The following is a 25576-nucleotide window of genomic DNA, read 5'->3' as shown; positions in this document are numbered from 1 at the left end:
CTTCAAACCAAATTAGATGTTTGAATGCATCATTTGGGAATTCGGTACAATTGATATATGAAGGTGATGCCAATGTGGATTAGACTAGGACGGGGTTGGTGACACATAACCTATGTGTGGATGGCCCAAATTGGATAGTGATGATAAATATATTGACATTTTTGAGAACACATTACCTTGATACATTGGAAAGAATAGGGAGCATTGTTATCATGAAGAAGGTTGCCTTTGTTATTGACAAAAGAAACCTAAGGAACACTAATGGGATGGCACTATCATATGAGTAGTGTGGAGAGAAAACCATAGACACAATCCAATGAGAAGAAGCAAAATAGCACCAGTGTCAGTATAGTGTGTCTTGGTACTAAGATTGCTTTGCCCAAATTCTGGCTATCTTGACACTTGGATAAATCTTGGCAGTGCAACAAAACTAGCCAAGCCAAAAAAACCAACCCTAAGGCCACCACCCAAGCAAAGACATCATACTCCAGTGCCCTTGAGGCTCCACGTATAAAGGCCCATCAAGGAACACAATTAAAAAGAAGCAACAAACATCTGGGACTTTAGCAATAAAGAATACTCAAGGTTATGCAAATTCAAATATTGTGGGACATATCTGCCAACAATGATCAAGACACCCACAAGCATCAAGAACAACCCAAACCACACCAACCTTAACAAAAAAATTTAGGGGTGCATAATCAGCAAATGTGCATCAAAGAAACTCAAATGGAGAATACAAAGGGCCCAATCTCTTCTAAAGCCTCCATCTCAATGACCATAAAGATCTTGCTAGTAGGAGGAGCTCAAGCCACCAAAGCTGCCACATGCAGTTGTCAAGTTCACGCCATTACTCGTCGCTATCATTTGGTTAAAGCTACCTAACTAGGTATGCATCACACTGCACATGCTCATCCTGGCACACTTTTTGCTTTGGTTAGTGGAGTTGCTAGCCATGATCGATGGACATTATGTTCTTTAGCAGCTGGTAGAAGTGCCAAGACAAGGGCACCTCCTAAGAGTGTCGAAATGGTCTAGGCCAGACATTTCGGCACTCGTAGAGGTGCCTTTGTCATACTAGTTGTTCTATGGTCTATGAAGAGGTAGACTTACCTGAGAATTCCAATTTGTGTTGAAAATTATTGGAGTCTCCTAATAGAATTTGATTTTTGGTGGGCAAACTCGTGATGATGCTTTCTATTGCGTAAGTCTTTGAGGTCTTGTGCACTCCGGTAGAGAACTATTGTAGCACAATGGTGATGAAGCCACCATACTCGATGCACCCGCTGACCATCGTGCTAGTGTGTACATATGATAGGTTTATCATGTAGCTTCATAGCTTTTTAGCTAGTCACAATGCATGTTTATCATGCTAGGTTGATGTGGTGGCCACTATCAACCATTGTCCATAACACTTTGTTGGGGTCAATGGTAGTAGTCAGCGCGATGAGAGGTCCATGGGGAGTGCTATTTGGTCTAGCCACAATAGTGTGCACAAGGAGAGGTGGCCAATCAGTCATCTATTGAGCCTAGGTTGCCCTACTTCAACCCTCACCTTGCATGTCTCCTATGCCATGAACGACTACTACCAATGCCAAAGATGCAATGTCAACTTCTTTGACAATGTCGACCTCATCATCACCACCAACCCCACTACATATCTCAATGTAATGGTTTGAACTTATTTCTAATTGGGAAAGGAGAGTTCAATTCTCATTATTATTACCACCATGATCAACTTTCAAAAACTAAAATGATTCAATCATTAATTCAAGTCAATTAAGTAATTACTTGATGCTGATAAGAAAAATCATTGACCTTAGTCTTTCATTGAAGATTTTGAAGTAGCATTAGCAATAGTGATAATCAATTAGAATAAATAGAGAAAGAACTCAGTGGAGAGAGAGAGAGTCGACAACACAATCAATGCAAATGTTCATAATAGTATAAATGATCACAAGTGTAAGACAAGTACTGATAAGTGATCCTCTTGCTACTAGTCCTATTGCCAAGAAGGCCTTCAGTTGGTACCACAAAGGATCGCTTTTGCTGATGACCCTCACTTCCTCATATGACATCTTGCACAAAAACCTTGGCTTGCATGGCTACTTGGCTAACATCCATGTTGTGTGATTCAATTTCTCCATGTGCACCATCACCCTTGAGGCGAAGATAGATCCCAATCCCACCATCATTGAGGCAAGCTTGCACTTTTTGATAGTCATCTTTAATTACAACATTGCCAAGTTATACCATTTTGTCACATCCACACCAATGCAAGAGGAGGCCAACCCTCCTTCTCATGTGTGTGTGTGTGTGAAAAGAGATCTACTTAGATTAGCAAACCCCCAACTAGCCCTACATGCTTGCTAGCATGGCATGATGCATTTCTTGTGACACAGTGGAGGATGATCCTAGTGCATAATGTGCATCATGGGGGTCTATTGTGGTCGCCCTGTAGCTCAACTTGATCAATGGTGTCTCAACCTCCTCATAAGCATACCTTCTATGCAGTGAGCAATGTCCACCCATGGTATCTTGATTGTCCTAGACATACGCTAGAATTGTAATTTTCAAATTATCTCCTACCCTAACCTTCACCATCATTATGACTGTATTGTATAACATGACCTTTGTATCATGACTATATTGTATAACATGACCTTTGTATCTAGATAATCTAGATAGTCCAAATTCTCCATATTGGCTGATGGGACCTAAAACGGGCCGGCACTAGCTCATGCACTAGCTGGACCTCTATCATGCGCTCAACAACCCCATGGCCTCGCGGCCAGGAGCGTTGATGACACATACATCATACATTGCCTTCCTAAACATCTTGCTTTTGTATCACGTATCGTAGTCCAACTCTAACCCAATTAACACTCCTCAGAGGGAGTCCCAACACATTTCCAAATAGCACGAAGTACAAACATAGGAGGTCCTCCCACGGCTGGCTGCCGCTACCTCACTACGACTCTCCTACATCTTGGGGATTGGCCCCTCGATGCGTCGCTAAACATATATAACACTTCGCACATAGTCCTCTCAAGGTACCAATTATTTCGTTCCAGGATGTACCATACCTCACTTTACTTTCCCCTTAGACCCAACACCTAGCCTACAGCTTGGAACAACGTTACTCACTCAACGTTGGTCACGATCTAGAGAATACAGGTGCTATGCATCCTGGAGGTATTGTCTGATACCTTTTATCATTTTATGCTTCATGCAAATTGTGAATGTCCATGTGCTCAAACAAAGAAAAATCAGCATTGTGCTTAGTGCAAAAACATTCTTTCAATGAATTTCTCTGACACGTAATTGTTACGTTGCACGAACCTAGCACCGAGGAGACCTCGTGCTACTAGATCCTTATTTTAAATTAACGATCGATCTATATGATATGCATAGATGAAAACAATCAGCCTTTTCTTTCTCTCAGCACTTAAACACCACTCTCATTCTCTCTACCCCCTCGCCGTTTAGATTGTGCACGATGCATAGGTTTAGGATAATATTTTCCATGGTTTTTTTTGTATGAAAAGCAATAAAAACTCACTAAAACATAAAGGTAAGGCCGAATTGATGCTAAACCTCATACTTCAGACCCCCCATACATACACAAACATGAATCTTATTTTTTAGTATTTTTCGCACACTCAAAACCTATTTTTCCCTTATTTTTACCAATTTTCCCTTATTTTCTTGTATTTTTTGCAATATTAAATAATTGAAAAGGCAAAATGAGTTGTGGGCTGTGGCCCTTAGGTTCATTTGCAGCAAAAACACAAATTTAGTTGGTGTGTCTTATGATATTTTCCATTTATATATAAAAAACACCCAATTTCCCCCTATTTCGCGTGTTTTACGGGTTTTACACCATTAATTTCAGTCACAACACTTATGATTTTCTGATTTTTTGAGTATAAACTGATCAAACTCATAGAAAACAACAACATAATGCATAATCATCCCATGGGAACAAATACTCATGAAGCAAATTGCATAAAACATCAATTTTCTTTGTAAAAATAAAATTACCATTCTTTGCGGGTTGTGGGTTTTTATGCCTCATTGCGGGACTGATTTCCAGCCGCCATTAATACTCATGACAGTCCACAATAAGCAATCTTCATTCCTCTTGCATCACGAAGCAATCCGGTCTTCATTGAACAAGCATCCGTCAATCCTTCTTCTTCCCACATGAATCTGCCTTTAGAAGAGAGAGAGGGAGGAGAGAGAAAGACTGAAATCAGAGATCTTCATAGAGACCACCATTGTGCGAACGAAGCACGGTGATATGACCAGCAGGCAGAGGGGAAGCAAGGGCAATGATCATTTGCAGTGGTTGTTTACAGGCAGGAGATTGATCTCCCTCAAGATGTGGCGTAATTTTCGGCTGCCTGATGGTGCCATGTTCTCCACGCTTTTGCTCCTAAAAAAATGCCACGCTTTGATGTGGCATAAAATGCACCCCAAGGCCCCAAAGGTCACTTGCATTTGGCCACTCTAATGTCCACCTTTTCGTATCTTACCCGGTTTCTTGGCCATTTCCTCGTCCGGACTCCGAATTGAGCTCTGAAAAATCCTGGGCGTCCAGCTTGACATCCCGCATTGGCCGGTAACTCTTGTCAACCCGCACGGCAGTCTGAAAAATTATGAAAAATCAATAAGTGTCGCTCGGGCGCCTTTAAAGCACTTTGACGCTTAAAATCGTCCTAGATCGAGCCGCCGCCTTCGACGTTGAATATTTTTCCCTTGATATTCGTAATTTTTAGCTATTTTTAAGCACCTCGGCATCAAAATTCCGCTCTCATTGGCGACCACGGGATAGGGCGACTCAGCCCGTCAAATCCCACAGTAGATCTGCACAAAACAACCAAAGGAAGCATCAAGCTGATACAAAATAGTTACATATTAAACACAGCACAATGCTCACCCTACCCCCTGACAGAACCAAGGCATGACATCCACAAGGAGTAGGCCTAGCATGATCTGATAAAAGGTCCGAAGCTAGTCACTAACCAACTGCTCCAACACGGCCAAACTAAAAAGAACTGTCAAAGAGGTTGCCCTAAGTGGTGGTCTGAATTACCTACCTAATTAAGGACAACAGAACTAGGAGCTCCTACTAGGCGAGGACTCCTATAGCCTGATCAAGAAGTATTTTCGTTTAACACATTTCTTCTTTTAGGGTTTTTATTTTTCCATACTCGGGCATGTAAAAAGGAGGGAGCTTAGCGTAGTGACCCAAGGAGAACAGGGCATCGGCCTCAGGTCCTGTCTCGGTACCCAAGAACCTACCAAGCCCTCGCAAGGCGACACTTAATCCTTTTCTGACGCTCACTTTTATTTTCGCTCCAACCTTCCTTAATTTCTTCTTTTCTAGCAAGATGCCACCCCTAGGAAGACAAGGCATCGGCCCTAGGTCAGACTCGTCCCCAGGAACCTACCAGGCCTTCGCAAGGCAATGATCAACTGCTTCTAAGATTTTTTCCTTTTCTTTTCTATTTATAGGCGTTAGAACCCCTTTTTACACACCTTCATATATATTTATTATCTTTAAGATATTCAGGGGTTTTTTTTTCCCCTCGTATCAGCTTTATTTTCTTCTTCGGTAGGCTTCTCTAACTGCCTCAGAACTAACAAGAACTCCTAGAACGGCTGCCTAGCAGGCTAGCAGAACAGGGTCACTAGAACTCCCTTCTAGAACATGTCTTTTGATGCTCGTCAATGTCTTTACAGGAGGCAATGACTACTCAGACCTCCCTCAAACATACTTAACCTAAACCTCGGAACTGCATGCCTTGGACACCGGTCCCCAATAAGAAACGAAAAACCCCCTTTACAAGTACACAAACACATATAGCATGAAAACCACAGTACTCATAACGGAGAGATATCACCTGGATAGGGCCACGAGAAGCTTCCACGCAACAAAAGGCTCCTTCCAAGCTCTTCTTCGAACCTGTCTAGCACAGAACTCAAACAAGAAACCATTAATTGTACCTGCACTAAACAGACAACTGGCCCTCTTGGCCTAATGAAATAAAGCACTTCACTACAAAACTTAATCGGTCCTCTTGGCCTAATGAAATAAAATAGTAAAACCTCACAAAACTGGCCCTCTTGTCCTAACGAGATCAAACAGAATAACACCTACACATCCCCTCCTGAAAGAATCCAGATATACAATAATAAGCTCCTTTCCAAGGAGGAAAACATAAGGCTCATACCCCTAAACTAAATGCATAAGGTTATGACCCATCCCTCCTGCATAGACAGCCAAGAGGCGTATGCATAACATGTTGTCTAATTAACCTATGGGTCCAAGATAATAACGGTAGATTGGTCTCGGCTACTCTTTGCATCACCCATATCAACCATCGTCTGCCATATATTGCATGCTCTGATAACATTCCCCACAAGCGACCGGGTCCTGTTTCATCATTGATAACAATATCCAGACTAGGACCACAATTAAAGAAGAGCTCTTCCTCATAAGCAAGATTTGCTGATGAATCTGCAAACTGATTCCAATAACGTCGAATCAGCTGAAAAGACACTCTCTCAAACTCCTCAAGTAGGGTCATAGCAGTCCGATGATACATACAAAGAATGGGATTCCACACTGTGTATGTCCCATCTAGCTGATTCAGGATCAACTGGGAATCCCCTTTTACTAACAACCGACGAATACCACCTTGTTTGGCAATATGCAGTCCCATAATCAAGGCTTTATACTCCGCCATATTGTTAGTGAATCTTACCTCGAGATAAGCAGCTAACTTCATCGTAACTCTACGTCGGGAATCTCGGATTACTACTCCAACACTCCCTTTTTTATTAGGGCCCCTGGACCTAGCATGGACCTGCAATGAATTTTCTTTTTTATTAGCATACTTAGAAATAATAAGGTTTAATCTTATTAAGATTAACCTTATTCTTAAACTCTACTCCCTGTAGATCAGCTAATAGGGCCATAGACCTATTTTTCCCTAACTTGACAATCTTGTAGGGGCCATCCCATTTAGGTTCCAGCTTCCCTGGAAACAGCTCCCTACGTGCATCATAATAGAGGACTAATTGCCCTTTTTTAAAGGTGTACTTCTTCGCTCTAAGGTCATGCAACTGCTTCATCCGATGCTTGGCTACCTCCTGGTGTAACAAGCTCTGCAACTTCAGCTCATCCAGGTGGGCTATAGTCGTGAAGCGTTCAAAAAGGGAATCCTTATCTCCCAAACAATGGTTAATTGCAAACCGTATGGTCGGCAATTCGATTTCAAGGGATAACACACACTCTTCCCCATAAACCAATTTGAATGGAGTATGGCCGGTAGCTCGCTTGAACGTGGTGTTATACGCCCATACTGCCACATACAGCTTCTTGTCCCAGTCTCATTTCTTCTCAGAGACTATCTTAGACAAGATACCCACAAGCTGTTTATTAGTACTTTCCACTTGCCCATTTGCTTGCGGATGATAAGGAGTCGTTTTATTATGCTTGATTTGCCAAGCTTCAGTCAAGCTTTTGATCACTTTATTCAAAAAATGAGTGCCACGGTCCGACACTAATTCTTTTGGTGGACCAAAACCGCAGATAATCTGCTCTAAAAGGAAACTTGCAGTCTCTTTTGCATTGTCCTGCCTCGTCGCCCGCGCTTCTGACCATTTTGTAAAATAATTAGTGGCTACTATAATATACCTCTTTTGGGTAGTAGATGACGGGGTAATAGGACCTACAAAATCAATGCTCCACTTCTCAAATGGAAGGATAGCCATGATAGGTGTAAGTGGGCGTTTCCTATTTTCTCTACTGTCATGCCTTTGACAGGTATCACATCTCTTTACATACTCAAAAGAGTCTTGGAAGATGGACGGCCACCAATATCCGGCTCTTAAAGCTTTCTGCACCGTCAACCGTCCCACGAAGTGCCCTCCACATGCAGAGTCATGGCACTCCTCCAAGATAAAAGGAACCTCGTCAAGCATTACACATCGGCAGGTAGATATCATCAACACCCTACCGATATAGTGTCCCTGAGATCAAGAAAAACTTCAATGCCTGTTGTTTGATTTTCCTCTTTTCAGACTTTGATAAATCAGCTCCCGTCTCTCCTGTTGATAGATAGTGTGTAATAGCAGCATACCAAGATGGAATAGAAGCTGTATCAATTTTAAACATTTCCTCAATATCACTTCCTTCAGCGAAAATCTCTTTCAACTCCCCGAAATCCACAAGGCATTCCACAATACCCTGCAGCCTCAGTGGCTTACTCTTAATCTCATAATCGAACTCCTGCAAAGTGATTAACCAATTTGCCAAACGATCGGGCGGCTGTAGCTTGTTCATAAGCAATCTAAGTCCTTCCGCCTTCGTATAGTACACTACCTTTTCATAGAGGATTTAGTGTCTGAATTTCTTAGTCCTAAAGACGATCACAAGACACAACTTCTCCATGTAGGTGTAATTGATCTCTGAAATGCCCAATTTTCGACTAGCAAAAGCTATCGGGTGATACCACTTTTCCTCCCAGATTTGGGCTAAACAGTAGCTGATACTATACATAGTGGCTGCTGAAAATATATAGAACACCTCGCCTCTTTTAGATGCTTTTAAAACGGGTGCTTTTACTAGCTCCTGTTTCACATCCTCAAAAGCTACCTTACAAGGGTCACTCCCTTCAAATGAACAGCTAAAGGATAATAAATTCATTAATGGCAACGTTCTTTCTGCCAAGGCATTTATAAATCTTCGATAGTACCCTATCGACGACAGAAAACTATGAACCTCTTTCGGAGTGCGTGGTGGACTCATAGCAACTATGACCTTGATCTTTTCAAGGTCAGTTGCTATCCCTACTGAACTGACCACATGGCCCAGCAATAGCCCATAAGGTACTCCAAAGACACACATCCGTGGTTTAAGAGCGATACAAAATTGTCTGCAGCGCTCAAAGCACTTTCTCAAAATAATCAATATCCTTTCCCTTACAGTGGCTGCCCCCAGGTCATCAATAAATACTTTCAACTCATCTAGGGAGATGTCACCAAAGGTCTTGTCTGCTGTTCGTTGCCACGATCCAGGTGCATTGCATAAACCAAAGGCCATCACATGGTACGCAAAAGTACCAAAGATCGTAATAAAAGTCATTTTCAACTTCTGCAATTGCCATCTGGTTGTATCCTGCAAAGCAATCCATGAACGAATATATTTCGCTACCCGCTAATTGATCCAAAATCTGGTCAATAAACGGCAATGGGTAGTAATCCTTAACTGTCTGCTTATTCAGCTCTCTAAAGTCTACACATAATCGGATTTGGTTATTTTTCTTCTTCCTGATAACAACTGGTGAACACCATTCTGTGTGTTGTACAGGGAAGATCAAACTAGCTTTCCTTAACTTCTGCAACTCTTCAAACAGCCCGTCCCTCAGTTCGAAAGGCATACGACTTACCTTCTAATGCATAGAACGACTGCCTTCTTTTATGGGAATAGTATGAACAGCCAGGCTGGGAGGAATGCCTCTCAGCTCATCATAACTCCAAGCAAAGATATCGTGGAATTCTTGGATCAAGGACACATAGTCCTCCCGTTCTGTTGAACTGAGCATGGAACCTAATTTAATTGGCTGCGAATCATTCGACGTGCCAAGGTCCAACTCAATCACATCCACGTCTCTTATCCTATCTTGAGGCTCTATCGGCTCATTTAGAGCTATCTGATAGATATCCTCTGTAGTGGACCCCTCTTTAGATTCATCGCTGGATGATGTCTCACTACCAGATGGATCATCTGCTGTCTCTAATTCAGTAGAAGATAAAGGAGCTCTCTCACTTTGAGGAGACTCAGGATAAGCATCGACTATTACTCGATTAGCACCTCTACCTAGAACCACTCGACCAGCGGGTATATCGACTTGACAGTATGTTCGTAAGATCCAAGGCTTACCTAGCAAAACTCGATAGCTAGGGCGTCCTACAAATTTTATCACCCTAAAGTCCAAGAAGCATTCTACACTTGCAACTGTAACATGGACCTTAGTAACGCAACCTTCTGGTTGTCTTAGACTATCATTAGCCATTCTCAAAAGGGTGGAGCTGTCCTTTTGGATGCCTAGACCCAGCCTCTCCATCAATTCTGAACTCATGATGTTGACGGAGGATCCAGTGTCTACAATGGCATGTTCCACTAATATTCCATCTACATAAGCTGGAACCCTAGGGCAGTTCTTTTCAGCATGGTCAAACCAATCTTCCCCTACTCGTGCTATGCCCAAGGGTTCCACAATATACCCGATACGTAGGATCTTCTTAAATTCCTTGCGTACTCCTGGAGATATTTGATCAATTGCAAGAGGTGCACATCTGGTTTAACTTCGCAAAGAGAACTCGCTAAATCAAAGTTGTGATAAGTAGCCAAAGCTCTCTTTTCTCGCCAAACCATCCTCTCTTTTGGTCTTTGGACCAGTTTCAGTGCTTCTTTCTTGGCTCTTGCCTTCTTTCTTGGCATTGCTCATCCTTTTTAGGGTCGCCTTTCTTGTCAACCGGCCTTAGCGGTCCCCCTTCCATGCTAGGACTCTGGACTTGCGTCCCCTTATCCCCTTGTTTAGGGTTTCCCTCAACCGGTTTTTCCTTATCTTTGTCAACCTCTTTAGCCTTTTGGCCTCTTGTCACGGCTCTTAAGTTAGAGGTTTCAGCATCATGGACTCGTACAGCCTCAATAAGGCTGACTCCGTTGCCTTGTGGCAACTCTTCTATATTTGTTTTTCCCCTCTGCAATATTTGTCTAGGTGCATCACTCTGCTGCAAGTTATTTCCTTGCACTCTATGATTCACTGGGCCTAGCTGTTTACTCCCTTATTGGAGAGAACTAATCTTACTCCAACAGGTAGCAGCTAGATGACCAGACTTCCCACAAATATCACATTTCACATTTGGACAATTCCTAGGGAAGTGCTATGCACCACACCATTTACAACTGAATCTAGAGGGTCCACCCTCTTCAGGGCGTCGACGCCCTATCAAATTTTGTTGCTTCTTTAAGAAATTAACGTCAACAGCTATTTGTTGATATTGTTCGGAAATCATATCGGTATAATGCTTCATCATGTCCTTGACTTCGCCAAGGACATTAGATGCACTCGACTCGTAGCCTCGATCGTCAACTCGTCGTTCCATTGGCCTAACAATCTGATTTGGCATTGGCTGTTGACCCACAGGAACAATGTTCGAATTTGAAACTTGGCCTCCAACATTTGATGGAGCCAACTAACTTGCCATAGGCATAGTCACATTGGGAGGAGCCAGTAGTAAAGGTACATTCGAAACCACACTCCCTCTCCCAATAGGGTTAGTCATAGGCATCCCTTGACTTCCATTCGTCAATGATGGATTGCCGCTAGGTACTAAACCCCCATTAACATTCATTCGAGAGGAGTAGGTTGTTTGTAATCGTGCTTCTACTCCCTCTACCCACGTAATAGCGGTGTCTATGTCTGCCGAGGCCACACTGCTCAATTGTACTTGGATATTAAAGTCCATCCCATGCAAAAAGTATTGCAATTGGGCAGCTGGTAGAATGGAAATGTAAGTTTGCAACTTACGGAATACTTTCTTCAACTTCTTAGCATATGCTTTTACATTCTCGTGAGGATCTTGACATGTCACATTCAAGACCCGCAACCAATATTGGCCACCTCTTTCAGGGGCATACTCCGCTCAGAAAGCTGCATAGAATTGATCAATGGTGGTTATGGTTCCAGACTCTATGCTGTGATACCAAACCGCAGCCCTTCCTTTTAACGTCATATTGAAGAACATCATGAGATGTCCCTCGTCCTGGATGCGATAATTGAACATCAATCTCTGAAATTTAAAAATGTGAAATTCTGCATCCTCTTTCGCTAACCCATTAAAAATGGGTAAGGGAACTCCTAAGGCTGGTAAATCCCGTGTCCCTGCAGGAATCGCAATAGGCTGTGCCATGGTGACAATCGGATTAGCAATAGGAGCTTGAAGTGACGGATTCACACCCCCACTTGAAGTGGGTAAACTTGGTGGAGAAGAGGAAGAACTTACGCTTCCTCCTGCCCCTAATGGAATAGGTGGAGCACTTAAGTGACTAAGACCACCACTTCATATACGTACTGGACTACTCCTTTGAGGAGAATAACGGCTTATGATCTCTAACCGCCGTCTAGCCCTCTCAGCACGTTCTGCTTTCTAGATTTCAGCTTGACGGTCCTTGTCAGAGGACATAAACCAACTTCCTTTTGGTCCCTAGAAACCCTAGATCCAAAAACCACCACTTATAAGTGGCTCCCGGCAGACGCACCACTGATGGGACCTAAAATGGGCTGGCATTGGCTCATGCACTAGCCGGACCTCTATCATTCGCTCAACAACCCCACGGCCTCGCGGCCAGGAGCGTTGATGACACATACATCATACGTTGCCTTCCTAAACATCTTGCGTTTGTATCACATATCATAGTCCAAATATAACCCAATTAACACTCCTCAGAGGGAGTCCCAACACATTTCCAAATAGCACGAAGTACAAACATAGGAGGTCCTCCCACGGCTGGCTGCCGCTACCTCACTACGACTCTCCTACATCTTGGGGATTGGCCCCTCGATGCGTCGCTAAATATATATAACACTTCGCATAGTCCTCTCAAGGTACCAATTATTTCGTTCCAGGATGTACCATACCTCACTTTACTTTCCCCTTAGACCCAACGCCTAGCCTACAGCTTGGAACAACCTTACTCACTCAACGTTGGTCACGATCTAGAGAATACATGTGCTATGCATCCAGGAGGTATTGTCTGATACCTTTTATCATTTTATGCTTCATGCAAATTGTGAATGTCCATGTGCTCAAACAAAGAAAAATCAGCATTGTGCTTAGTACAAAAACATTCTTTCAATGAATTTCTCTGAGGCGTAATTGCTACATTGCACGAACCTAGCACCGAGGAGACCTCGTGCTACTAGATCCTTATTTTAAATTAACGATCGATCTATATGATATGCATAGATGAAAACAATCAGCCTTTTCTTTCTCTCAGCACTTAAACACCACTCTAATTCTCTCTACCCCCTCGCCGTTTAGATTGTGCACGATGTATAGGTTTAGGGTAATATTTTCCATGGTTTTTTTTGTATGAAAAGCAATAAAAACTCACTAAAACATAAAGGTAAGGCCGAACTGATGCTAAACCTCATACTTCAAACCCCCCATATATACACAAATATGAAACTTATTTTTTAGTATTTTTCGCACACTCAAAACCTATTTTTCCCTTATTTTTACCCATTTTCCCTTATTTTCTTGTATTTTTTTGCAATATTAAATACCTGAAAAGGCAAAATTAGTTGTGGGCTGTGGCCCTTAGGTTCATTTGTAGCAAAAACACAAATTTAGTTGGTGTGTATTATGATATTTTCCATTTATATATAAAAAACACCCAATTTTCCCCTATTTTGCGTGTTTTACGGGTTTTACACCAAATTTCAGTCACAACACTTATGATTTTCTGATTTTCTGAGCATAAACTGATCAAACTCATAGCAAACAACAACATAATGCATAATCATCCCATGGGAACAAATACTCATGAAGCAAATTGCATAAAACATCAATTTTCTTTGTAAAAATAAAATTACCGTTCTTTGCGGGTTGTGGGTTTTTATGCCTCATTGCGGGACTGATTTCCAGCCTCCATTAATGCTCATGATAGTCCACAATCAGCAATCTTCATTCCTCTTGCATCACGGAGCAATCCGGTCTTCATTGGACAAGCATCCGTCAATCCTTCTTCTTCCCACATGAATCTGCCTTTAGAAGAGAGAGAGGGAGGAGAGAGAAAGACTGAAATCAGAGATCTTCATAGAGACCACCATTGCGCGAGTGAAGCATGGCGATATGACCTGCAGGCAGAGGGGAAGCAAGGGCAATGATCATTTGTAGTAGTTGTTTACAGGCAGGAGATTGATCTCCTCAAGATGCGGCGCAATTTTCGGCCGCCTGATGGTGCCATGTTCTCCATGCGTTTGCTCCTCAAAAAATGCAACGCTTTGATGTGGCATAAAATGCCCCCCAAGGCCCCAAAGGTCACTTGCATTTGGCCACTCTAATGTCCACCTTTTCGTATCTTGCCCGGTTTCTTGGCCATTTCCCAGTCCGGACTCCGAATTGAGCTCTGAAAAATCCTGGGCGTCCGGCTTGACATCCCGCATTGGCCGGTAACTCTTCTCAACCCGCACGGTAGTCTCAAAAATTATGAAAAATCAACAAGTGTCGCTCGGGCGCCTTTAAAGCACTTTGACGCTTAAAATCGTCCTAGATCGAGCCGCTGCCTTCGACGTTGAATATTTTTCCCTTGATATTCGTAATTTTTAGCTATTTTTAAGCACTTCTCGGCATCAAAATTCCGCTCTCATTGGCCCATGGACTCATTGGCTTGCACACCTCCTAGAGTCATCCTATCTATGTGTGGTGAATATAGAACAATAAGTCCCTCATCGCGGCACAAGACTTTGTTTTCTTCATCTCCACCTATGACCACTAGCTTGTCTTGAGGTGAAATATATTATGTGGCTGCCTCTTAATGATGTCATAGCTAGCAAATTCAACCCTGATGGGGTTGAAGGAGGAGGCTAGGAATGCATTGTTGGTTTTGACAGAGTTGAGCAATCTAGTGTTGTTGGGTCTAAGCCACAACAATGTAGGCACATTCATGGTTCTATAGAGTAGTGAGATGGGTGGCATTGTTGGTTTTGACAGAGTTGCATGATCTAGTGTTGTTGGGTCCAAGCCACAACAATGTAGGAACATTCATGGTTCTATGGAGTAACGAGATGGGTGGCATGGCATGCCAAGTGGCAAGGTGCAATAAGAGAGAGAGAGAGAGAGAGAGAGAGAGAGAGAGAGAGAGAGAGAGAGAGAGAGAGAGAGAGAGAGAGAGAGAGTCGACATGTCTACATGAATCACCTCGCACATAAAATCTTAGTATGCATCCTTGTAGCACACTATTGTCATGTATCGTTCTGACTAGTTCATGTGGTGGGCAATTTTCAAGGTTTCTATAGCTCCCCATAAAGGTTCCCCACTAAAGACAACACCAACTCCATGGGATTGTGGATTGTAGGGCAAGGCTATTCATATCACATGAGCAAGGCGACAAATTCCAAAAATCCAAGGGGTACCCTATGGCATGAGTCCTAGTTGGTGACACATGAGGATCATATTGTGCATGTGGAGCTTATTGCACACAATAGTAAGGGTCCTCTTCAATGGATACATTTTATCAGTATCTTTGATATAATGGTAATTCTTTATTATTATGATGTCATCACAAATCATTTTCATGTTTCATTTTAATACATGTGGATAAGGTTCTTTCTATGATAATTAAGAATATACCATGTAAAGTTTGCAACCAAACATATTTAACCACTCTAGTATGAACTCTGTTCACTCATATTTGCAAGTTCTTGTTTACAAGCAGTATTGATTTATGGCCTTTGTAATCAAAGTTGTCATGGATGACATTAGCCTTGGATGCCTCATAAGGGCTTAGTACACCAATATGAGTAACCTTGACTAAATATTATATTAGATTCATTTGACCTAAAAGCTCACCTACCTACTTCCATGGCTAAGAAGCTCGCCTAAGAAAGCTTGCCAAAAAAACACACCTAAGGAGAATGAAGACATCAGAAGAGGAGAATGTTGTAGAAAATAATTGGAGGATTCCAAAAGAACAGAGGTTGAATTGCAAGTGGAGGGCAGCCTAGGCTCTAGAAAGAAGAAGTGAAGGAGGAAAGAGGTAGAAGACTATAACTTGGCCATCCAAAAATTAGTTGAACAACTAAGTATAGCTGAGGATCCGGATGCCATGAACTCACCTCACCCCTCACTTGGAATAGGCTCAAGCAAGAGCACAAAGAAGGGTAGAAGCACTACTAACATAGATGCTCTTAAGCTCGGGGGAATGCAAAGGGAAGCAACCCATCCATACACTACCATCTCCTCTATCTCCACCAAGGGAATTGGCATTAACATCCACTACAATCACCCACCCTGAGAGAACCAAGAATCAAGAACCAAGCAACCCATCCCACCCACTACTATCTCCTCTATCTCCACCAAGGGAATCAGCATAAACAACCACTCAACCACGAGAATCACCCACCTTGCAACTATACAACCAAGAAAAAGAGAACAAATAGGAGCTAGAAGCTAGGGCTATAAACTATAACTCAACTAGAGAGTTAAACATATACATTCAATAGATAAAATAGTTAAGGAGAAAGAAGAAGAGGTTGCACATGTGAAGCAAAGATTTTTCAAGGCAGTTGAGTGATAGGAAGAAGAAAATCTCAACCAAGAGCATCATCAAGAAGAAAATAGAGGAGCTAACCAAGGAGAATGAGGAATTGCAACATCTCAAGATGGAGCATCTTGCAACCCTAGATGCCCTAATAAGATGGTAGGACAGAGAGCTAGAGAAAGCAAGGAAGAAAATTGATTAGATGGAGCAACAAAGTACAAAAACCATCCAGCAATTAGCCCATTGGCTAGAAAATGTACATCATGAGAAAAATGTAACCATTGCGTAACATGTCCCCTTGTCCACTTGTAGGACATGTCTTAGCAGCCTATCGGGAAGGGAGTCTAGAAAGCGCCGCCCGACACTCACAAGGAATGTCACGGGGTTTGCGATCAAGGTCTTCCCTAGTCTGCCATGAAGCGGAAGCGTCTAGCAGTTCCCACTTAGGACCGACCTGAATTAGGGTTTCCTAAAAGTCAAGTTTCTAGGAAGTAGCTAGCGTCGAGCCCTAGATGAATCACTTTGCGTAGAAACATCAGGGTCGAAGCAGATTTATACTGCACTTAGTTCAAGGAGAATGGGAAACGAGAGGGATGCCAAGCTCGACCTCCTTGCCTGTAAGGCATAGTCCCATTCCGTTCCCCTAAAACAACATAAATTGAGGCTCTAGCTCTATTGATTCTAGGTCATTGTTACCTTGCAGTCAATTCCTTTGAGAAAAGTTCTCGGCCAACCGGGACCACCCTTTCGTAGGACGGACCCAGAGTCACGTCCACCGCACTTTCCTTGGGTTGCTTAGTTATCTAATTACCTACTACATTTAGTTTGACAAGCAAAAACAGCTTCCTTAATTAACCAATTAATCACTAGTTCCTTCACGTAACTTAGGCACTGACATAGAAAAACAATGTCAAGCAAGTTCCTTTTTCAACATTTGATCTTTATTTATCATAGTCTTTGGAATACATCAAATAACCTACCCGAAGGTTATTCCAGCAATCCTCAGGGATCGCTATTCCAAGTTCCGCCGTTGACTAGTATACGGGCCTTGAGATCCCATCTTGAGTCACGTCAGCCTCTTGTGCAGGATCCGGAGGCAAGGAATTTATGGCCAGAGCCTCCCCTGGCATCCAAGTGTCCTCCTGCTCCAAGCAGCACCCACGGAGAGACCTCTCGAGGTGGGTTCGGTCCATGTACCCGGTGCGGCTAACCACCCCCTTGGGTAGGGTCAGGCAAACAGTCGAAGGTAACTCATTCTACCTCTCTCTCCAGGCTTTTAACCTGAAGCATTAGTTGTTTTTCCTAAATTAGTTTCTTGAGCAAAGAAGTACAAACAATGCATCTAAGTGTACAATCACGAGCATTCTAGTGGTCGTTTGTACGGCCAACTACTAAGGTGTAGCTCATTCTCCACGAATACTTCCAGCATCCGATCCTAGATCAACGGCGGCTTGGCAAGATCCCAAGGGTTTCATAAGTTGAGTTGCTTGTTTACCATTTTTCCTTGGGTTAGGGTTTATACTCTGTTGACCCAAATTGTTACTACCTTAGGTTTCCTTATATTATAGTCAATAAATCTTGGACAACCCCGTCGCCTTAACTTGGGTGGTCAATTGCTTTCTTGGCAATTCATGACTACCCTAGCTTGACAAATCAGTCTCCAAGGAAGAGTGTTGTAGCAGGATGACTACTCAATTCCTAGAAAATTAGACTTGTAATTAGAACTCGCTAAACTTAGTCTAAGGTATAACAGTACTATTTTGTGATTTAGACACAAGAGCATATGACGTTGTAGCTTGTTGCACGAGATAGGTGTCAATACCTAACTTGGGGGATCATATCTCCCATCATATGGTATTTCTTGATCACGATATAGGGTTTGAGAGTCCTATTGACCCCAATTCAAAACCCTAATCCTACTAGGCTGATAACATTTTGGCCCTAGGATTCCTAGATTCCTTGCGGAAGTCTAGTATTTAGTCATTTGATCCCTAGGGTGAGAACCCTAGATCATTCTTACACGATGATTTAATAACCCTAACATTTCGTGAATGTGGGTAGAACCTTTTAAGATCAAAAATATTAAATTGGCATCCCAAGTGCGATACTAAGTGGAATTTTATCATAGCTTAGCCCTACCTAGCACATTGAGGTGACTGTCATATGCTAACTAATCGTATCTTTATGAGTTTCATGTAAGTTACTCAATTACATGTGAATTACTTAGTTAATCTAACCAACCCATGATTAAAGATGATCTTCCCTTTAAAGATGCAAATACATTCTTCTAAATTTGCAAGTACTTCTCTAAAAGATATAAGTAACTGCAAGATGAGTGAGATGTATCATTCCATGCAATTTCAAGACCATAGACCTTTTTGCCTCTATGCAACTATAGGATCTTTCTTTTCCTTGCCCTATGCTATAATGATTGACATTCAGAGCTATTTCTTATAAACCCTATGTTGATGCATCGAATTCAAAGCTTTAGTATTTTTTAATGAAGATGCATCCTTTCCCAATTTCGATCTTTGATAAAGGAGCTCTATGCATGGATGCATCATTCTTTCATGACCAGACGCTAATGAATACATCATTGATTTAATCCTTCCTTTATCGCTTAACTCAACCTAAATTGTAACTATTCATTTGCTTGCGAATTTCATAATATATATTTTTGTCAAAAATCATAAATCTTTTCCTTTCATTGCAACTATTTAGACATCACTTAATGTCCATCTACAATTATGTTATACACGAGTCACAACCAGGAATTTATTACATAAGTGCATTATGTGTCATAAGCCCTATCTTTTGCGAGATGCAACAAGGACACCTTCGCACAATTTCATATTTTAACCTATGCATCACATGTTCAAAAATGCGACTACCCTTTACCATGGAAGTGCAAGCAATCGCAAGTACTCGTCGTGCAACTACACTTTGTAAATCGAGCGAGTATGTAAATTTTCCAATGCATTTAAGTTTCCTATGTGAATTAAAACATGCTTTGTGTATCCTTTCCATGCGGAAATATTTCTTTTAGAACCTGGGCATTCAAAATCGGGGCGTTGTCCACTCTCGTACTTTGGGTGGAAGCTCCCGCATGCACTCCTCTCGACTTTTGCTTAGGAGCCATTGACGAAGTAAACTTCGACTCAGCGAACTCTCCCTTGGCTCTCTTATGCGTTTCGAAGTCACTACTGCCCGACATTTCCTTCCCTACACAGGAATCGGGCCTTGCAAGACACGATCTAAAAAAAACCGGGAGGCTTGGGTGAACTTGGCCTAGAGAAGCTTCAATAGAATCTTCTCAAGCTTCTGGATGACAGAGGTGACGTGTGAAGGAGTGATGATGGTGAGGATGACGATGATGATGATGATGATGATGATGATGATGATGATGATGATGATGATGATGATGATGATGACGATGACGTTGGCGATGGTAGCAGCCTGGCGGCATAGACAGTAAGGCAGCCGGCAGCAGGTCGACGGCGGGTAGGTCCTCACGATGCCCCTCCCAAGCTTGGGAGGGGGGGTTCTTATAGGGTGAAGATGGGGGGGTGGCCACACAAGTGGCAGATTGCATGCCCTCCTCCCCATGCCCCTCCACAAGTTCCAACACATACTCCCTCTCCCCGCCATGCAACGGGTGAAGGGGAGGGAGTTTATAAAAAAAAATTGCAAATAATTCATTATCCTTTTTCCCTTGAAGGGGAGTTCCCACGATGGGCTACGGTTTTGAGCCATGGTTTCCTATGCACAACGCGGGGGATGGTATCGTTAATGCACGAGGATGGTGCACTTAGGCCAGTGTTTCTTGGTTGCGGGAGATTACTTCGGATTGCTTTTGCGCAGGATCCAGGGTCTTTAATACTTTGTTGTAGAAATATTACATTCTCTCCCCCTTAGAGGAATCAAGATGTCCTCATCTCGAGAAGATTTGGGGGTATTGTTGGTTGAGAGTACGTTCATCCATCCAAGTGGCATCCTCTTCGGGATAATCTTTCCACTGGATGAGGTATTCCCTCAAAGTCCTGGATCTCAAATGCCTCTCCCTAACATCTAAGATTCTATCAGGCCATAGCTCAAGGACTCCTTGGCTGGGCATTACAATTTGTTGATCATCAAGCACGTGACTAGGGTTAGGCACATACTTTTTCAATAGGCTGATATGGAATACATTATGAACTTTTAGGTTTTCAGGGAGTTGAAGTCTGCAAGCATTAGGCCCTAGGCACTTGAGAATCTTGTAGAGTCCACAATACCTTGGACTTAGCTTTTTGCATTCACCCAAGGATAGGGAACTCTTCTTTGGACGTACATGAATGAAGACAATGTCACCTTCAACGAAGGATCTGTCTTGCCGTTTCAAGTCCGCGTAAGCCTTCTGTCTGTCCTTGGCAGCTTGGATGTCCTGTCTTATTGATTTGATTTGGTCATCAATGTCTTCCAGCATTTGCTTTGAAGCTTCGACCCTCAAGGTTGGATCCGAAAAGCTCAAAGGGGTACGAAAATTGTGCCCATACAATGCTTGAAAAGGGGTCATCTGAATGCTTTGTTGGTAAGAAGCATTGTAGGCAAACTCAACCAATGGCAAATATTGAATCCACTTTTTGGGTTAGCGACAGCAATGTGTCCTAAGCATATCTTCAATGACTTGGTTGACTCGTTCTATTTGACCATCAGTTTGGGGATGGTAAGCTGTGCTGAAACAGAGTTGAGTCCCAATGGCCTCGAAGATAGCCCTCCAAAAGTGTGAGGTGAAAAGAGAGTCACGATCACTAATGATTCTTTTGGGTAACCCATGCTATTTGAATATTTCCTTGATGAATAACCTTGCAATGTCTAAGGATTTATAGTTTGTCTTAATAGGGATAAGATGTGCAACCTTGGTGAGCATATCTATCATGATCATAATGGAGTTGTATCGTCCCTGAACTTGGGGCAGGCCAACAACAAAGTCCATACTAATGAATTCCCATTTCATTTGGGGAATGCCAAGTGGTTGCAATTTCCCTAGCATTTTGTCATGTTTGGCCTTAATGCGTTGACAAGACAAACATTCCATGACATATTTGAGAACGTCACCTTTGAGCCTATCCCAATAATAGCTCTTCCTAACCGCATTAAGGGTCTTGGCATAGCCAAGATGTCCTGAGAAAGGGGAGTCATGGGATTTCCAAAGTATCTTCCTTGAGTGATTGGCTTGCCGGGATACATAATCTTGTTTTAAAGTAGACAAGTCCACTATTGATAGAGAATTCTTGATACTTTGTTTGTAGCTTTGGGTTTTGATCTTTGATGGGGATCTCCCTTAGCAATTTCTGATAGGTTGGGTCATGGCATGCCTCTTCTCTAGCTAGCTCAAGAATTGGGTTGTTTGGCATGGAGACCTTTGTGGCTAGAGATCTTGTTGTTGATGGATCTTGCAAAATCAGAGAATTCAGAAATGCCTTGCGACTGAGTGCATTGGCAACTACATTCTCCTTTCCATGCCAGTATTTGATTTCAAAGTCATATTCTTCCAGTACTTCAATCCATTGATGTTGCCTCATATTGAGCTCATTCTGGGTAAAAATCCATTTAACACTCTTGTGGTCCATCATTAAGGTAAATTTGTTACCCAGCAAGTAGTGTCTCCAAAGTTTGAGAGTATGGATGACAGCCAACAGCTCTAGATCGTGTGTAGCATAGTTCCTTTCATGGCTCTTCAGTTTCCTTGAAGAGTATGCTACAGGATGACCTTCTTGTATGGGCACACATCCTAAGGCAAGTGTGCTAGCATCAGTTATCACTTAAAACTCCTTACTAAGATTCGAAAGTTTCAAGATGGGTGCTGATATCAAGTTTTGCTTTAGTTTGACAAAGTTGGTCTGTTCAATAGGTGACTATACAATTGATACGTGCTTCTGTAGTAGATTAGAGGCACTGCAATCAAAGCATAGTTTTTGATAAAGACCCTGTACCATCCTGTCAATCCAAGAAAACTACGTATTTCTTTGACAGAAGTTGGTGTTGGCCACTCCAGAACGTCTCTACAGATCCACTGAAATTCCTTCTGCTGATATAATGAATCCCATATATTCAATTTGTCGCTTGAAAAATGCACACTTCTTCTTCTTGGCATAAAGCTTGTGTGATCTCATTGTTTCAAGAACAATGCGAAGCTGGAGTTCATGATCTTTTTCCTGCTTGGAGTAGACTAGGGTATCGTCAAAGAAGACGAGTACGAAGTCGTCAAGATAGGGCCTAAAGATATCCTGCATTAACCTATTGAAGGTAGCAGGAGCATTTGTCAGCCCGAATGACATGACCAGGAATTCAAAGTGTCCATACCTTGTGCTGAATGCAGTCTTTGGGATATCTTCTTCCTTGATCCTTATCTAATAAGATCCAGACCTGAGATCTATCTTAGAGAAGATCTTCGCACCTTGAAGATGGTTAAGAAGTTCATCTATTCTTGGAATGGGGTATTTGTTTTTAATGGTTGATTGATTCAACCCTCTGTAGTCAAAAGCGTTCCATCTTTCTTATTCTGGAATAGCACTGGAGCTCCCCATGGCGAACTGCTAGGACGGATGTAGCCTTGGTCTAACAGTTGCTTGAGTTGCTCCTTCAGCTCAATCGCTTCTGGGATGGACATCCTATATGGTCTCTTTGAGACTAGTGCAGCTCTTGGCGCCAGCTTGATTTCGTGATTGGCTTTCCTTTGAGGAGGAAGTTCAGTCAGCTCTTCAGGAAATACGTATGCATATTCCTTTAACCATGAAGGTTCTTCCCTAGATTTCTGATTCTGATCTAGCTTATTTAGCTTAATCAAATAGACAGGTAGGCCCTTCCTAACTCCTTTTATTATCCGAGTTGCTTTTGTCAGCTGAATTTTTGGCTTACCAGCCTCTCCTTGAGTTGTGACTAGTTCCCCTTCAGAATTTCGAAAGGAGACTTGGCCCTTTCCACAGTGAATGTGGGCGTCATTGTGTATTAGCCAATCCATTTCAAGCAAACATTCGTGGACACCTAGGTTCATTACCCTGAATCTAACCAAAGTCAACTTTCCTCCCAGTAGGAATTTCACCTTAGCAGTTTGCCTGGTACAAGAGACCTCAGGACCATTTGTTAATTCCACAAGTAAGGTAGGTGTATCTTTTGTGGCTATTCCTAATCTTTTTGCACAGACTTGGTGAAATGAAGGAATGTGTACTGCCGCAATCAATCAAGGTTTTGAAGCTTTTACCTTGATAATCCGATGGAGTTTGAATCACTGAGAATTGGCGATTCGGGCCTTTCTTATGAAGAGAGGCATGAACCGTTGCCCTCTCAATGTCAGCTTCCATGGATGGATCTTCTTCATCACCCAGCTCCTTATTGGCAACACTAGAGGTTCTCCCTCTAGCCATGACGGTGGCTCCTTGGCCATGGACAGTTCCTTGGAATGGCCCTTGACCTTGTGTTCTGCCAAGCTTGGGATACTGCCGTTTAAAGTGACCAGGCTCGTTGCAATGGAAGCAACAGAGATTGCGGCCATTACCTTGTATAGGAACGAAATTGTTGAGACAGTGTTGGCCCTAGCTTTCTTCCTTTGTCCCTGATTTTGGCCCTGTGCTCTCTTAGCCTAAGACCTATACATTCCCTTGTTCTGATCCTTGTCTTGCTAGAAAGGATGTGCTGCTTGCAGTTCTTTCAAAATCCTCCAAAGACATTTGTAGATGAATCCTTCTCCATGGATTGCTTTCGAAACCACCAAGCCTTCAAAAGGGATCATCTTCATTGATGCCTTTACAATGTATCTTGGATGATTCTTAATTATATATATCTCTCTTTTTGGAGGTGTCATTCAGATGGTTGTGTTAGTGTTTGTGTATGTGCTATAATAATTGTATGTGATCAGTTCGTGCTGATTGAGAATAATATGTTCGAGAGCTCTTTTCAACCAATTGATGGTGGATGAAAAGCCTATGGTGGAAAGCTGAAGAGAACCTCTTATATTCTCGGCAGGTATTACTTGAGTCACTTCCTCGTACACATACTTGTTCTGCTTGACTTTCCGACCACCAACATGTAGGGTTGCGTTTGTATGAGCCTCGACAAAGATGAACAGCTTCATGATCTTTAAATCCTCCATCCACTTGATTCTCTTCAAGTTGGTCCGAAGGTATGCAAGTCGGTGGGCTGCTATGTAATATATCCTCGATTCACCTGTCCATCCCCGTTCCACGTACAGGGGTGAAGGATTGTAGATGCCGTCTAGAATATTCATCATGTATAGCCTTTGTCGATAATCCAAAGCATGCATTGCAGTCATAAACATAACCTGGAACACCAAGAATTTGTTCCATGCTTCACGACTCTGCAGGCCAGCATCCATAAGTAAGTAAGGAAATGTTCTTAATGGAAACATTGCTCTACTTCCCCTCATTAAGTTTCCTTGTAAATATTAGATCCCGTTTATTTGCTCTGATACCAACTGTAACATGTCCCCCTGTCCACTTGAAGGACACGTCTTAGTAGCCCATCGGGAAGCGAGTCTAGAAAGCGCCACCCGACACTCACAAGGAATGTCATGGGGTTTGCGATCAAGGTCTTCCAGAGTCTGCCACGAAGCGGAAGCATCTGGCCGTTCCCACTTAGGAATAACCTGAATCAGGGTTTCCTAAAAGTCAAGTTCCTAGGAAGTAGCTAGCGTCAAGCCCCAGATGAACCACTTTGCGCAGAAGCATCAGGGTCGAAGCGGATTTATACTGCACTTGGTTCAAGGAGAATGGGAAACGAGAGGGATGCAAAGCTCAACCTCCCTGCCCATAAGGCATAGTCCCATTCCGTTCCCCCAAAACAGCATAAATCGGGACTCTAGCTCTATTGATTCTAGGTCATTGTTACCTCGTAGTCAATTCCTTTGAGAAAAGTTCCCGGCCAACCGAGACCACCCTTTCTAGGATGGACCCAAAGTCACGTCCACCGCACTTTCCTTGGGTTGCTTAGTTATCTAATTACCTAGCACATTTAGTTTGACAAGCAAAAACAGCTTCCTTGATTAACCAATTAATCACTAGTTTCTTCACCTAACTTAGGCATTGACACAGAAAAACAATGTCAAGTAAGTTCCTTTTTCAACATTTGATCTTTATTTATCATAGTCTTTGGAATACATCAAATAACCTGCCTGAAGGCTATTCCAGCAATCCTCAGGGATCGCTATTCCAAGTTTCGCCTGTTGACTAGTACACG

The sequence above is a fragment of the Lygodium microphyllum genome, chromosome 2, assembly GCF_053477565.2.
Source record: "Lygodium microphyllum isolate KBCC chromosome 2, Lygodium_microphyllum_v1.1.10, whole genome shotgun sequence".
NCBI lineage: Eukaryota > Viridiplantae > Streptophyta > Polypodiopsida > Schizaeales > Lygodiaceae > Lygodium > Lygodium microphyllum.
The sequence above is the reverse complement of the archived record's forward strand: the minus strand, read 5'-3'. Positions refer to the sequence as shown.